General features: G+C 39.4%; 1 protein-coding gene across 1 annotated transcript in view; it reads right to left on the bottom strand.

Moving 5' to 3' along the window:
- Positions 1–13,345, bottom strand: part of cxxc4 (CXXC finger 4) — a 55,515-nt gene that overhangs the window by 41,591 nt on the left and 579 nt on the right. The gene's annotated exons all lie outside the window — the stretch shown is intronic.

Here is a 13,345-nt window from a genome sequence, read left to right as displayed (position 1 = left end):
TCGCTCTTTGTTAGAAATAAGAGAAAATTTACTGATTATCACCGAAACACCTGAGTACACAAATCATTTCCGTATATGTACTGTTCATTTTGCTACATGTCTTATACTGTAGACCATATCCTTAGCTTTCCGTCATCAAGACTGCCTCTAATAAACAAGCAAGACTGGAACAGAAATGACATTTTATTTGTTCCCTAAGGTCTGTCTTCATTCATTTTTCTTTATTCATAAATCATCCAGCTGGCTCCATCATTACTGGATGTAATTTGCAATATGTCATTGCAAGGTAGACATTGTAAAAATATAGAGCTGGGAAATTGCTCAGTAATCACGTATAAAGACCAATGGCAAAAATAATATCACACCTCACAGTGGAGGGAGAAAAACAGCCTCACATTGAGATAATGATCAGATTTTCAGGTGCTTCACTCCTCTAATCTGCTCACAGTGTAATAACGGACTCTTTGTCATTTCTCTTTGTGTGGTTTGTCGCCCTTGTGATACCTATGACATCAGACTGAATGCATTGGACACATTGCCCTCTAGTGGAAATTTAATGTACAGTGCGTAGGTAGTATATGTTTCACACTGCCAATGCCATGGATGACTCATTTTTAAAGTTTCTGCTGCTAATATCCGGCTGCAGTTGGATTCAGCTGCAAATGTAAAAGTAGTGAGAGTCATATAACGTTATTCACTGAGTCTGCTGAAGTAAGGAAAGCCATTGAAAGCTCATACAAAGAAACATACAGCTCACCATCCGAAGAATCTGAATATGACTCAGACTGGTTTGACTAACAAATTAACAAACACATGAATGACGGTGATTCAAATAACAGCCTTCTATGCATCATGGATTTCATACAATTCAAATAAATATAAAAAGAAGGAAGTAAAGAAAAACAGGTAAGCTACAAAAGAGTTTTAAAGGCTGATATTTTGCACATTTACTGGAAAAAGTCCAATCCTTGCAACCAGTGCTATTAGTTCCAGGAAATTAAATCCCTTCTTTACACATAGAAAATTTGTTATGACAGTAATTAAAAACAAAAAACAGAGATACAAGCAAACATTGACTAACTTCTCCTATCATATACACCGCTTCCTCCCCCTCCTCTTTTTTCCCCATAAGCGAGGAGCTTTTGCGTTGTCTTAACTTTAACGAGAGAGCGGAGACACACCTCTTTGATGATGTATTTAACGACCACATTCAGTGCTTTTCCCTTTTCACCACTTTCATGACTAGAAACCCTAATGAGACCAGTGCTTTTGCCTTAGGGACAGCCAAGCCCATCGCATTAGCACATGAAATCATTTAGGCCATGTCTCCCGGAATAAAAATATCATTATGGTGGAGTTCTCTGTAAAAGAGAGCTGATAGCCTGCTGCTGCCAAGTGTGTGTCTTTTTTTTAAGTAATCCAAGAGCTGGGCAGGAAGACACAGGGCTGAACTAAAATGCTCTCTGGCTTGCTTTACTGTTGCATATATGACTGAACTAAAAGCACAGAAAACTTATGTGAAGCACAAATGAGCCAAAAGTCAAAGATCTACAGATGTGCCAAAGTGCATTGCCACTACCTACAAATATTAAGGACCCCCATGGAGAGGAAAGATTCTTTGTTTTTCCTGATTTTGCTTTGGCTTTTACAATTAGTGAATTGTTTGTTTGACTATAACCAGTTAAAAACATGAAAACATGACTATGGGCTGAAATTTGTGCTGCTAAATCTTGAATTTGATTTTTGAATTGAATTTGTAAAGCATTAGCTGAAATAGAATTTAATGCTTTAAGTTGAATTTGTTTATTTTGAAACTGTATTTAACCTACTTGTGTACCGCTGCAAACATGGGTGCATTTCATCTACAGGTCAGTGAGGTTACACCATAAAATAATACAGCCATCAGTATTAAAGCCATGCTGATATATTATCCTACAACTAATACACTGACTGGGCTTTATTTGACCAGTCCCCATCTGCTATTGGTTTAACTTAAAGCAAGGAGAAGCGAGGTCTGAATAGTCTGGATTTTTTTTCCACATGGATGCTACATATGCATCCATTCTTTAGTAATGAGTCTGAAGATACAATACAGTCAAATCATTTTTTGACTTTTATGTCTTACTCAATGGTTCTTGCAAGTTCCATTGACATCTCAAGTCACATTGAGATCACATTTTGTAGCCAAGGCAATTTAAGATACTGGCTTCAGTACACAATATTAAGTCAAAGACATTCTGTGGTTGATCTATGACACATTTGCTTAAGGTCTTTGTCTACACCAAGCAACACGATGCAAGAGGGCATTACTCAGAGCTCTGCAACAATGTCAAAACTTGCTGATAAGCTGTGGAGGGTTTGCAAAGCTGCAATGAAGAGGATGAGAAGAAGAGGCAAACAGACAATTGGAGGGGAACTCGTTCTGATAGGAGAGAAGAAATTTGCTCATAAAAGGAAGGTAGGCTATGCAGGCCAAACAGACCACTCAAGTATTGCTACACTGATCCAACAACTATCGATCTGTATAATGTCATTACAAAGCAACAATGATGACTGATTATGCATTTGAATTTCAGTACAACAGAGGACAGGCCAGCAACAGGAGTTCATCGGGTTTTGGAACGCTGGGCACTAAAGAGGCCAGGAGAAGACCCGTGCTCAAAATAGTCCCTCACCGTTCAGCCAATCATCTCCTCCCCCTAATAAAAAAAGCATGTTCGACAAGGAAGCTCCATCACTTCAGATGGATGGAGATCATATCATTGTCTTAAGGATAAAGGTTACAGTCATCTAACTGTTAACCTCCAAGAGTGTTTTGTTGACCCCATAACAGGTGCTCAATACGCAAAATCTCAAGCGACTGGAGCATTTGCAAATCAACTATACAGCAGTTAAGAGGAAACCACACAGAAAATTTATTGAAAGATCACTTGGATGTAATTGAGCGGTGGTACTGGTGTGGTAACTGACACAGACATAGACCACTGGGCATGCTTTTGCATGACATCCCAAAAAAAGAAAAAATCCTTAGTGAAACGAAGTTGCAAATTAGGTCTGATTTTCATGATCTGAAATCAAACCAGAAACAGTGAAGCAAAATGCCTCTGTATTAATTTACTAGTTTGCTAATGAGCCTTGGAATGTACTTCTGTTGTCTTTAGCATAACTCAACTTTTAAATCCTTCCATTGATTTGTCCCAACTCAGTGTCAGGAAATACATTTTCCATAGTTAGGGTTGTAAAAATGTAGTAAAACTAAGCTTTTGTAAATGCCATTTAAATGTTGTTTTGAAATGTCAAACTAAACCTGTCACTTGTGTTGTTTGCCAGGCAGGCCACTGGCTCACGCGTTTCCTCAGTGCTGTTTGAATAGACCTAAGTCTTTGTATTTAATTTTACTGAGATGAATGTATGGCCTGACTGTTTACAGTTTACAATAAATGTTCTTATACTTGTACTAACTGGAAGTCTTGTAACTGCCATTTGTATACTATAATGATGTCACTAAATGTGAAGAGTCTGCAACTTCAGTACAGGTAACCAATGATTATTAATAAGGATCGGACTACTTGTAAATTAAAATGAATAAGACACTGCTTTAGAATAAGGAACAAATTTTGAGTTAAAAATATTCAATTTATAGTTATTAGAGTATCATTACATCAGTTTTGCATTGTATTCCACAAAAATAGACTATTCTAATTCAGAGTGATAAAAGAAGACTTATTGTTCAGGTGGTACTGCCCCTTTACAAGACCCTTATAACCTACACCATTCTTTTAGAGAGTCACCTGATTTTTACATCCCCTAGTCAGGTTTGATACAGGCCATCCCACTTTGCGTAGTCCTGACCCAGGAAATATTCCACCGTCAAATTCAAATAATTCAGAGGTCTCTTTTACATGGGAATCTTTGCAGAGAAATCAGACTCAAATTCAGAATTATGATCAGTTACTCTTTTTTTAACACAGCTTCGCTGCCAGCTCTAGAAATAAAAACAAGTGACTGAGGTGAACCACAGTCTATTGAAATTTGGGAACGACGAACACCCTTAATTTCTGTATGCATAGCAAATTCTCCCCAAATTTTTTCCCAAAGATGTGGTGATTTTGTCCAGTTACTCTGGGGAGAATTTGTTGGCAAGGATTCTTGTTTGTGGTTTTACTTTTTGTGTGTGTGTGTGTGTGTTTGTGTGTGTGTCTTCTTTCTTTATAGCTAAGATTACAAACAGTTGCAAAACCACACTATTTCTTCTGGCTTAATTCCAACACCCAGACCTAGTCAGTTGTATCTTGAGTAACTAAAGAATAGTTAAAGTTTAATGGAGAGCCAGAGATTTAGTCCAGGTGTTCTGAGTTTTTTTTTTTTTTTTTTTTTTCAAAATGTGCAAAGAAGGAAGAACCTTAATTGATTTGGACGTTTTATCGTTGGTTGATAAGATATTTAGGATGTTTATAGATTTGTATTTTTTCAATGAGTAACTTTCTTCATAATGCTACCCATCCGGATGGTCTAATAAGCTTTTTAAGACAAATATAAAGCCATACTACAATTTTCACTTTTACTACTTAGATTATATACATGATATACACTTTGAAATGAAAAATGTTGTTTGGGGTTATGTCGAAAGCACTGTGGGAACTATCTGGAAAAGCTGGTGGTTTCCTGGGACAAAAACTCTGATGACAATAAGCACTAGCACTCAGTGTCAAAAATACACCTTTTATCAAGGTGTGCATTTGATTTCTTTTTTGTTTATTACACAGCTTTTTTTTTTTCAAGACAACTTTTCCCAGGATGCAGATTGATGCGGTAATTGAAAAGATGTTTTTTGTTTTAGAAATGTGACAAAAACCCATTTGTACTCTCAGTTTGTGGCATAGTTTAGTGTCCAGAAGTGCTTAAAAAATGAATGGGCTAGTATGCTACTTATATGCATATTAAGCCCAATTTCCACCAAGCAGTACATTTCGGTTTGTCTTGGTATGGCACGCACTTTTTGCCGTTTCCACAGACTAATCCAGACAGATCCCCTGATAAAGAGCCCTCCCACTTTTTGGAACCCTTCCATTGGGGTGCTGAACTACTTGTACTTTTTTCATACGGTCAACTCAAAACTTGGCATTTATATACTACTCACACTGATAATGATGATGAAAAGTTATCAAAGTATTTTTTGTTACTCAGTGGGTGTGGCCACCAATGGCTGCGGAAGTTAGATTAGATTTAGATTTAGGCGTCTGGAAAAACTGGTGAAGAGAGCTAGTTCTTCGGTTGGATCCAGTTTGGACTCACTGGAAGCTGTGGTGGAAAGGTATACACAGAAGAAAGTGGAGGCCATTATTCGTCACACTGATCACCCACTTCACATCATCCTTGACCAAAGAAACAGCAGCAGTGGACGACTCACCTCTCTGCACTGCAGGACTGAGAGATACAGAAGATCATTCCTCCCTGCAGCCATCAGAGTCTTTAATTCTTTGAGCCCAAACTATATGAATTTCCCTTAGGGGATGAATAAAGTATTTTTATCTCATTATCTTATCTTATTTATTGGTCCCCAGGGGGGGGAATTCATTTCCACTAACTGCACATTACAAAGGAACAACATTGCACCTCACAGACAGCAACAACAATGGACATCGTACAGTCAACATAACAGTGAAGGACAGGGAAATATGATACAATACGAAACAATACAATACAAGCCACGGACAGATCAGTGGGACCTGCTGTTCAGGGCAGCTATGGCTGAAAGGATCAGGCTTTTCCCAAGGCGAGCCCTTCTCAACTTGATCGTTCTGTACCTGCACCCTGCGGGTAATGGGGTGATGTATTGGTGCAGTGGGTGGGTGATATTCTGTACTATGGTGTTTGCTAATTAAGAGATAGACCTGTTGTTTAATTCTGTGAGGTTGGGAGTGGGTAGACCAATGTCATCCTGCTATGTATATTAGATAAATAACATAAGGCTATTTAGTCTGTCAGATTAAAAACCAAGGATTTATGAGAGAGGTTGCTCCAAATTACTTCTGCTGTGGTCTGGTGCCATATGGAAAATAAAATTAACTTCACTTGGTAGGGAAAACACTGCAGCCATACCTAGTAGCCACGATCAGTACTGCAACATACACTATGTTCAAAATAACCCATGTTTGCTTGCTGTAGGGACCACACCTCATGTACCTGATTGGCTTCTGGCTGAGACAGAGACGGGCGTACATAGGGCGATGGCCTGCTTACTGCTGCTTGCAACTTTAATTTTAACTTGTCTTTAGTCTTTATCCTGGAAAACTGCTTCGAATCTCATCCATTCAATAGAATCAACATGCGTTTCCCTCAGCCCTTTCTAGAAACCAATAGGTAGCAGAAATGGCATCACCTAAATTTAAAGAGCAGAGAATGGACAGAACAGTGATTTTATGTCATCATATCATCCCCTTGTCAACCAGGCATAAGATATAAATGTATGAACAAGATTTTGAGTATTAACTTGAAAATCATGATGTCAGTTTTTTTGAGATCATAAATAGTTCCTACTCTTGTTCTTGGTCAATCGAACTCTTTATCATTTAACCAAAATGAACCTGACCAGACCGCAACCGAGTGTGTTCCCATTATCCCAACCACATCAGAGAACTATAAAGCATCATGGCTCAACACACAGCAGCTCCCTATAATCCTTGAGTCATTCTGAACCTTCGCTTCTGCAGGGGTGTGACCAGAGGTCAAAGGTTACAGTACATCACTGGTTCAAACATCCTCCCTGCTTGTTGCTTCTTGGTAGTTCATAAATCTGAGCATTTAGAGCCCTGACACAGTTTCTACATGGCAAATATAAAGATTTTAAGGAGTTTTATTACTTAATCTAAACTGCATTTTCAGTTTCAGGTTTATATTTATATGTGTAATGTGGTACAATGCAGAGAGACAAGACCTAAAAGGACCTGAAAACTGTTATGTTGAAAAATGTTGCTGAAATTATGCCAAAATTAACTATATGGACAATGCTATGTATATATATATGCTCTTTTGTTTTGAGTCTACAGTGAAATGGAGGAATGAAAACAGCATCCAAAAGATAATTTGAAATGAAAATGTAAGTATTACTTTAAAACAAATTTCACAAAACTGAAAAAGACAAGCTACATTTAACAATGGTTAAAAAACACCGCTATCCCATTTTCATGCCTGCTTCCACATCCTTTCCTCTCTTCACTAAAACACACACCTGCAGTCAACATCACCACTCACCAGAAATCTCTGCAACAGTACAGAACATGATAATTTATGTAAGTACTTGTTTATGTGTGGAGGAGGTTGCAGTGGGGGGGTATGCACGTGTTTGTGCGTAAATCACGTCCAACCATATGCTGCCTTTCTCCGCAGAGCGCACGCCACTGAAATTGATCGTCAACCATCTCCTGCTCACAGCAGCGTGGGCAGAGGGAGAGCAAGGTCACAGCCAAGGACTCGCCACAATCAGCAACGGGCTGCGACGGGGGGCTTATGTGTCACGCCACAGCTGTTACGCTACACACTCTGAGTCACAAGCACATCTTCTCTGCTGCAAAACATCACCTTAATTACCTTAATGCCAGACTGTCTCTCCCTGTCTGGATGAATCCTGCTCCGGATGCCTTAATCTGACTTCTAATCTCCCCCGTCCTCACACACTGTTTTGAGAGTAAAACCCCAGCTTTAGCTTTCCTTATCTGTTTTTATTTCCTGTCAGGTTTAAGTGTTTTATGGTTCAGTAGTTCAGAGGAAGGGGAGGTTTGTCTGGTGATAGACAACATGGCCGGGGGCGGCTGTTGCTCTGTGTGCTCGTCATGCTGAACCAAGCCCCGAGCAGGTGAAGGGATGATTTCATGTCTGTGCTATCTGGAAGGAGCGTCTCAGCTGCCAGTGCAAAGATAAGGATAGGAGGAGGAGGAGGCGGCAGCTGCTGTTGCTGCTGGGCAGCTGTGTGGCTGTTTGTGAGCCACGCGCTGCAGGCAGCTCAACAGGCTGGTTGTGGATCATTCCAGCTTGACATACAAGTTGAGCAACAATCCTGTGCAGCGGAATTGTTTACCTTTTCACCTACAGAAGTACTGTATGGAATCCTAGCTGGATGCAAAAGTTGTCTCAATATACGAGAAAAACCAATAAAGATTCTTATGCCAAAATTTAAGCGCAGACACACACACACACACACACACACACACACACACACACACACACACACACACACACACACACACACACACACACACACACACACACACACACACACACAAATCCATGCAGATGGGAAACAGGTGTCTTATTGAGGTAGCAGGCCCCAAGCTGCTACAAAGCGGCCTTTCTCCTTGTGTTTGAGTTCTCTGAAACTTTCAAGGGAAAATTAAATCAATATATGATCTACTGCAGTGCTTTTATGAAGGTGGAGTATCATCTTATTGATTAATCTCTGGTTCTACATAACTAAAGGGAAGTTGGGTGACTGACATTCAACACATGCAGTTTTTCTCTGTAATAATACACTAAGAACCACTGCTAGCTTTACAGTGAGTATAATTAAGTGTCTTTTTTGCATGACGTTTTCCTGAATTGTGCTGTGAAAATTAGCAGTACAGCAGACCTAACTTTCCAGTTTTTTGAATTATTGTAAAAAAAAAAATCCAGACATATTGGCAAGTATTATTCTTGTTCTCAGTAAGAGGTAAACTTTTCCGCAGATGTTTGCATCGAGATCTATGACATTAAAAACAGTGACTGATCAGAATCCAGGAATCTTTACATCTCTTCTGTATATATTGTTTGGCATTAGTAGGGCCTTCTGAGACCCTATGGGCACTCATACAACTCCCTTACCATTAGAGATGGATACCTTTCACATTTGAAATGATACGGTACCAATGTCCGGTACCAGTGCTCAATGATACCAAATTCTTGGTACTTTTTTGTGTTAATGTGGTTAAAAAATATCAATTTGTTCAATAATATATATATATATATATATATATATATATATATATATATATATATATATATATATATATATATATGTCTTTTTTTTTTTTAAATAACATATTTATTCTTCAATATTTAACCTCGTAATACTGGGTTCATGTCCAGCATGGAAAATTGCCTACTCTTCCACTCCCTCACAGTCACAAGGATGCATTTAGGTACCCAAACGTGGTACCTTTTGGTTTTATTTTAACTGGTACCTGGTACTTTTGACAGAATTCTGTCAGTACCTGTAAAAGTACCTAATTCAGAACCCCATCCGCATTACCATCAAGAATGCCTACTTTTGAATTGTTCTCTGATAACAAACCAGGTGTTCCCTCTCCTTTTTGGAGCAGACACAACATCTATGATGTCCCAAACCCACGGCCTGGGCCCACCAATCATTTCTGGATCATTTTAGGTATGTTTTCTGTTTCCATTGTACAGTTTTAACCTCTATTTGTGTAATTTTTTCAGATGAGTTGAGCTTTTGTAGTGTTTCTAACTACAGTCATGTCTATTTTGATGCAGTACTGCCTGAGGGCCCATAAAGCCACTGCAAAAAAAAGTTTTTTTCACCAGCTTTCTCCAGTATAATATTCAGATTTACAGTATCTGCTTGTTTGGACCAAACATAACACAAATCCTGTTCAGTCCCATCCCTTTGCTGCATGTCCCCTACCTTCAGTTTTCCTACACGATCCACTTTCCTCTCCCTCATAATAAAGGCATAAACTCCCCAAAATAATAAAATAAAAATAATAAAAGCTTAAAACATAAATATAACATGGAAAATATCAAAGATTAGATTTACAGAAGGTCAAAATGATCCTACTGCTCCATCATCTTGTATTAATGTTCAAGAGGCAGTTAAATATGTTATATTCATCATACAGAATCTTAACGTAAATTTTATAACAAGAAATCCACCTGTATGACGATGGAGAAAAATCACGTTGGAAAAGAAAATATAGGGACATATTTTACATCCATCGTCTGCCTTTCATTTATCTCTAAACAGATCATTCCTTTCCGAGGGAAGAACAGCTGTCTGCCTCTTTTAAACATTCCTACATTCTTTTATTTTACCAAAATTCTCTAGTTTGAATATTTTTAAGGTTATTAGACCAATAATAAAATGAATAGAATAAATAGATTAAAAAAAGGAACTACATTATTAATTTTTCAAAATAGAAATTTGGTCAGTAAAGATCTATTCAAGCATATTTTGGGTAGAAATTGTGCAAAGCCTGAATTTCTTCATATAATGAGACTGAATAGTTTTGACTTGTTGCTAAACTGCTGTCAACTGTCAGGATTGTGGGTATTGTAGGTCACAGTGCTTCACCAGCAGGGGTCATCATCACCTCCATGTCAAACTCCAGCGTGCAGGAAGTAAACAGCTGATTTATGCAGAATGCAATCTCAGACTGGGAATTTAGTCTTTTCTTTAAAAAATAAAAATGTGTGAACTCTCCAAAACTGATGGTGATTTGAAGTAGATACAGATAATTTCTACTGATTGACTTTTTCACCTTGTGGGGGTGTTTGGCTTTTCAGTGTGAGTTTTCATTGTCTTTTTTTTTTCTTTCAAGAGATTTTCAACCGACGTGCCTGAATCTCCGGGACCAGAATCTGCCTGGCTCAAGCAGTGGCCCAAACAATGACTCCCCTCTGGGACCAAGAGTTGGTGAAGTGGCTGAGAGGCTGCTATCACAGCAGGTTGGACAAAAAAAGAAGCCACCCCCACTCTCAATAGAGGTCTGAGTCTGTAGAGGCTTCAGCTGGGGGCAGTGATGAAGCGGAGGATGGAAGCACCTGCAGCCTGAACGCGGGAACTGGCTCTTAAACCTATCAAGAGCAGTTGGTCGTCACAGGAACAGTGGCAGGCAATGATTGGCCCTATCCAACCCTGCTGTGCTCATGGAGCAGCCCTGTCAATTGTTAGATGGTACACACGCACACACACACACACACACACACACACACACACACACACACACACACACACACACACACACACGCACACAAAACACACACACACACACACACACACACACACAAACTTACACACACACAAACTAACACACACACATACGCATGAAAACACTCAGAGGCATTGGGAGGTGAGAAAAATCTCCAAAATCACAAATTGTTGAAAACGTCAAACACGCTAAAGTGGCATTAAATGTCTGAAGCCGGTATGCTGATAAGCTGTTTAATAAAATAACAGATTTTCAGTAACTCTCCCTCTCTTTCTCTCAGCCACTGTCCCCAGACCCCCCGCTGAGGCTTAAACAATTAGGCCACGTGAGAGCCACACTAACGACTCTCCCTTGTCTTTTAAGATAACTGCAGGAGGAGGGGCAGCAGTGGGTGACATCTTGTTAGGGGGGATCTTGTTGTCAGTGGCTTGTGTATTGGCCCAAGCTGATGCTACCTTGTTATTACCCCTCCAGAGTTTGTGTTTAGATTGCCTAAGGTGAGATGTGAGCTAATACCACGGCTGTTTGTAGGAAGTGCCAGTTTTCTCAGCCTCAGCACAAGCTTCCAGTAGCTCTGTGGTGCCTCAGATGTCACCCTTTCCTCCCTACATTTAACAATGTAAAGAGAGAGCTGTAAATCAAGGCTTTCATCACAAATCAGCCCGCACTGATTTGAGTCTCCACCTTAAAGAGGAGCAAATGGTTCACACCGAATCTAAAAGGTAAACTCTAGGAGGTAAGCTCTTGTCAGTGTACTCTGAGTAAATTCTATGCAAAGTAAACACAGGAAATATTTACTATTCACGCATAAGAACATTACTTCAATATTGTTTCTAACAAACCTGGTAAGCAGCTCATGTCAGAACATGTGACAACCATGTGCACCTTTCTAACACTGCAGCAAAAAATTAGATTTAAAGATCAGTTGTGGTGGTCAAAAGCTTCCAGTATCAGTAACATTTTGTGGCATGGCTTTTAGTACCACATTGAACCACACTAGAGCCATCATTCTACTTTCATTGAGCGCCACATGAAAAATATATTTAAAAAAAAATTCTTTTCAAATTTTGCGAAGATGATGCACTTATTTATTGAATACAGATCCAACTGTGCACAGATCCTTTAAGAGGAAAACATACGTCTTTTCTTAGCTTTATTCATGATCAGTCTAAGAAGTTTAAGATTCCAAAAACCTTTGGATTGAGATTTTATATGTTACATTTTTGAAATGCAAAGCTGCTTCACACAACGATTTTCAATAGGCTTTATCATTCATAAGACTTCCCCACTTCCATCAGTTATAGATTTTTATATGTCATGAGTAAAATGAAAAGGGATGACTAGTCTAATCGCACTTCCCAGAATAAAAAAAGGAACCTATACTTTAAAGCTTCAGGTGAAGCTAAAACATCTGGTCAGAGGAGCTGATATTAAGGTTACCACATGACTTAAGAGGAACAGTTCTCAGGGCACAGAGCCAGATCTTTGACCTGGAAGCCGGCAGGCCTCTATCTTAGATTTGTTTATCATAAATCAGTAAGAGCATCAGGGACTGTTAAAATCCCTCACTAATGCTCAGCGTCATCTTCAGGTGTGAAATCCGTCAAGTGACAAGTGGGCCCAAATTTTGGTGACCCTGGGTCGGTGGGAGGCCACAGCTTTGTGTTTACAGATGAGGTGACGGCACATGCCGCCAGGCCTTTGAAATGTGACAAGGTGAGAGGAATGACAAGATAATCTCTGATTTACGAGTTACAGTAGCTCTGGAGGGGGCAAGGAGCCAAGAAAGGAGCCCTCCAGCCTAGATGCTCGCAATACACATGGCTCAAGTCAGTGTGGCCATTTAAAGCAGCAAGATGAGCACTGATACATTTTTCACTGAACTTATGAAGTGACTTCTAAAATTAAACTCTGAAAAAAAAAAAAAAAAGACAATCAAGGAGTATGTTTGCTGAGAAAGGTCAGTTGTTTTGGTTTGTGATGAACTAAACCCTGAGAACTGTAAAAAAAAAAAAAAAAAAAAAAAAAATGGACAGAGCAACTCCTGTGTATTTTAACGCTCTTGGTACAAACAGGTTTACTGAGCCCCACTCTTTGTTTACAGCAGCGACCTGAAGCAGCAGAGCCAGGAAGCTGACCAGACCAAACAACCTCTAAAGAGCCCTGCAGCACAGAGCACCGGCACTTCATTGCTGCAGAGGTGGTTTTACTGCCTTGCTCAGGGGCACTTTAATAGCAGTTGATGAGGAGGGGTGAAAAGGGGCTTTTCATTCAGGTTTTCACAAGTCCTCTAAGGGTTTCAAAACAGCAATGCAGGAGGTTGCTGGCAAAGCATCAGCTGGGTGAGCTGCAGTCCACAT

The sequence above is a fragment of the Halichoeres trimaculatus genome, unplaced genomic scaffold (assembly GCF_033239565.1).
Source record: "Halichoeres trimaculatus isolate MK-OKI-2021-1 unplaced genomic scaffold, fHalTri1.1 fHalTri1_scaffold_2, whole genome shotgun sequence".
Classification (NCBI taxonomy): Eukaryota; Metazoa; Chordata; class Actinopteri; order Labriformes; family Labridae; genus Halichoeres; species Halichoeres trimaculatus.
The sequence above is the reverse complement of the archived record's forward strand: the minus strand, read 5'-3'. Positions and strand labels throughout refer to the sequence as shown.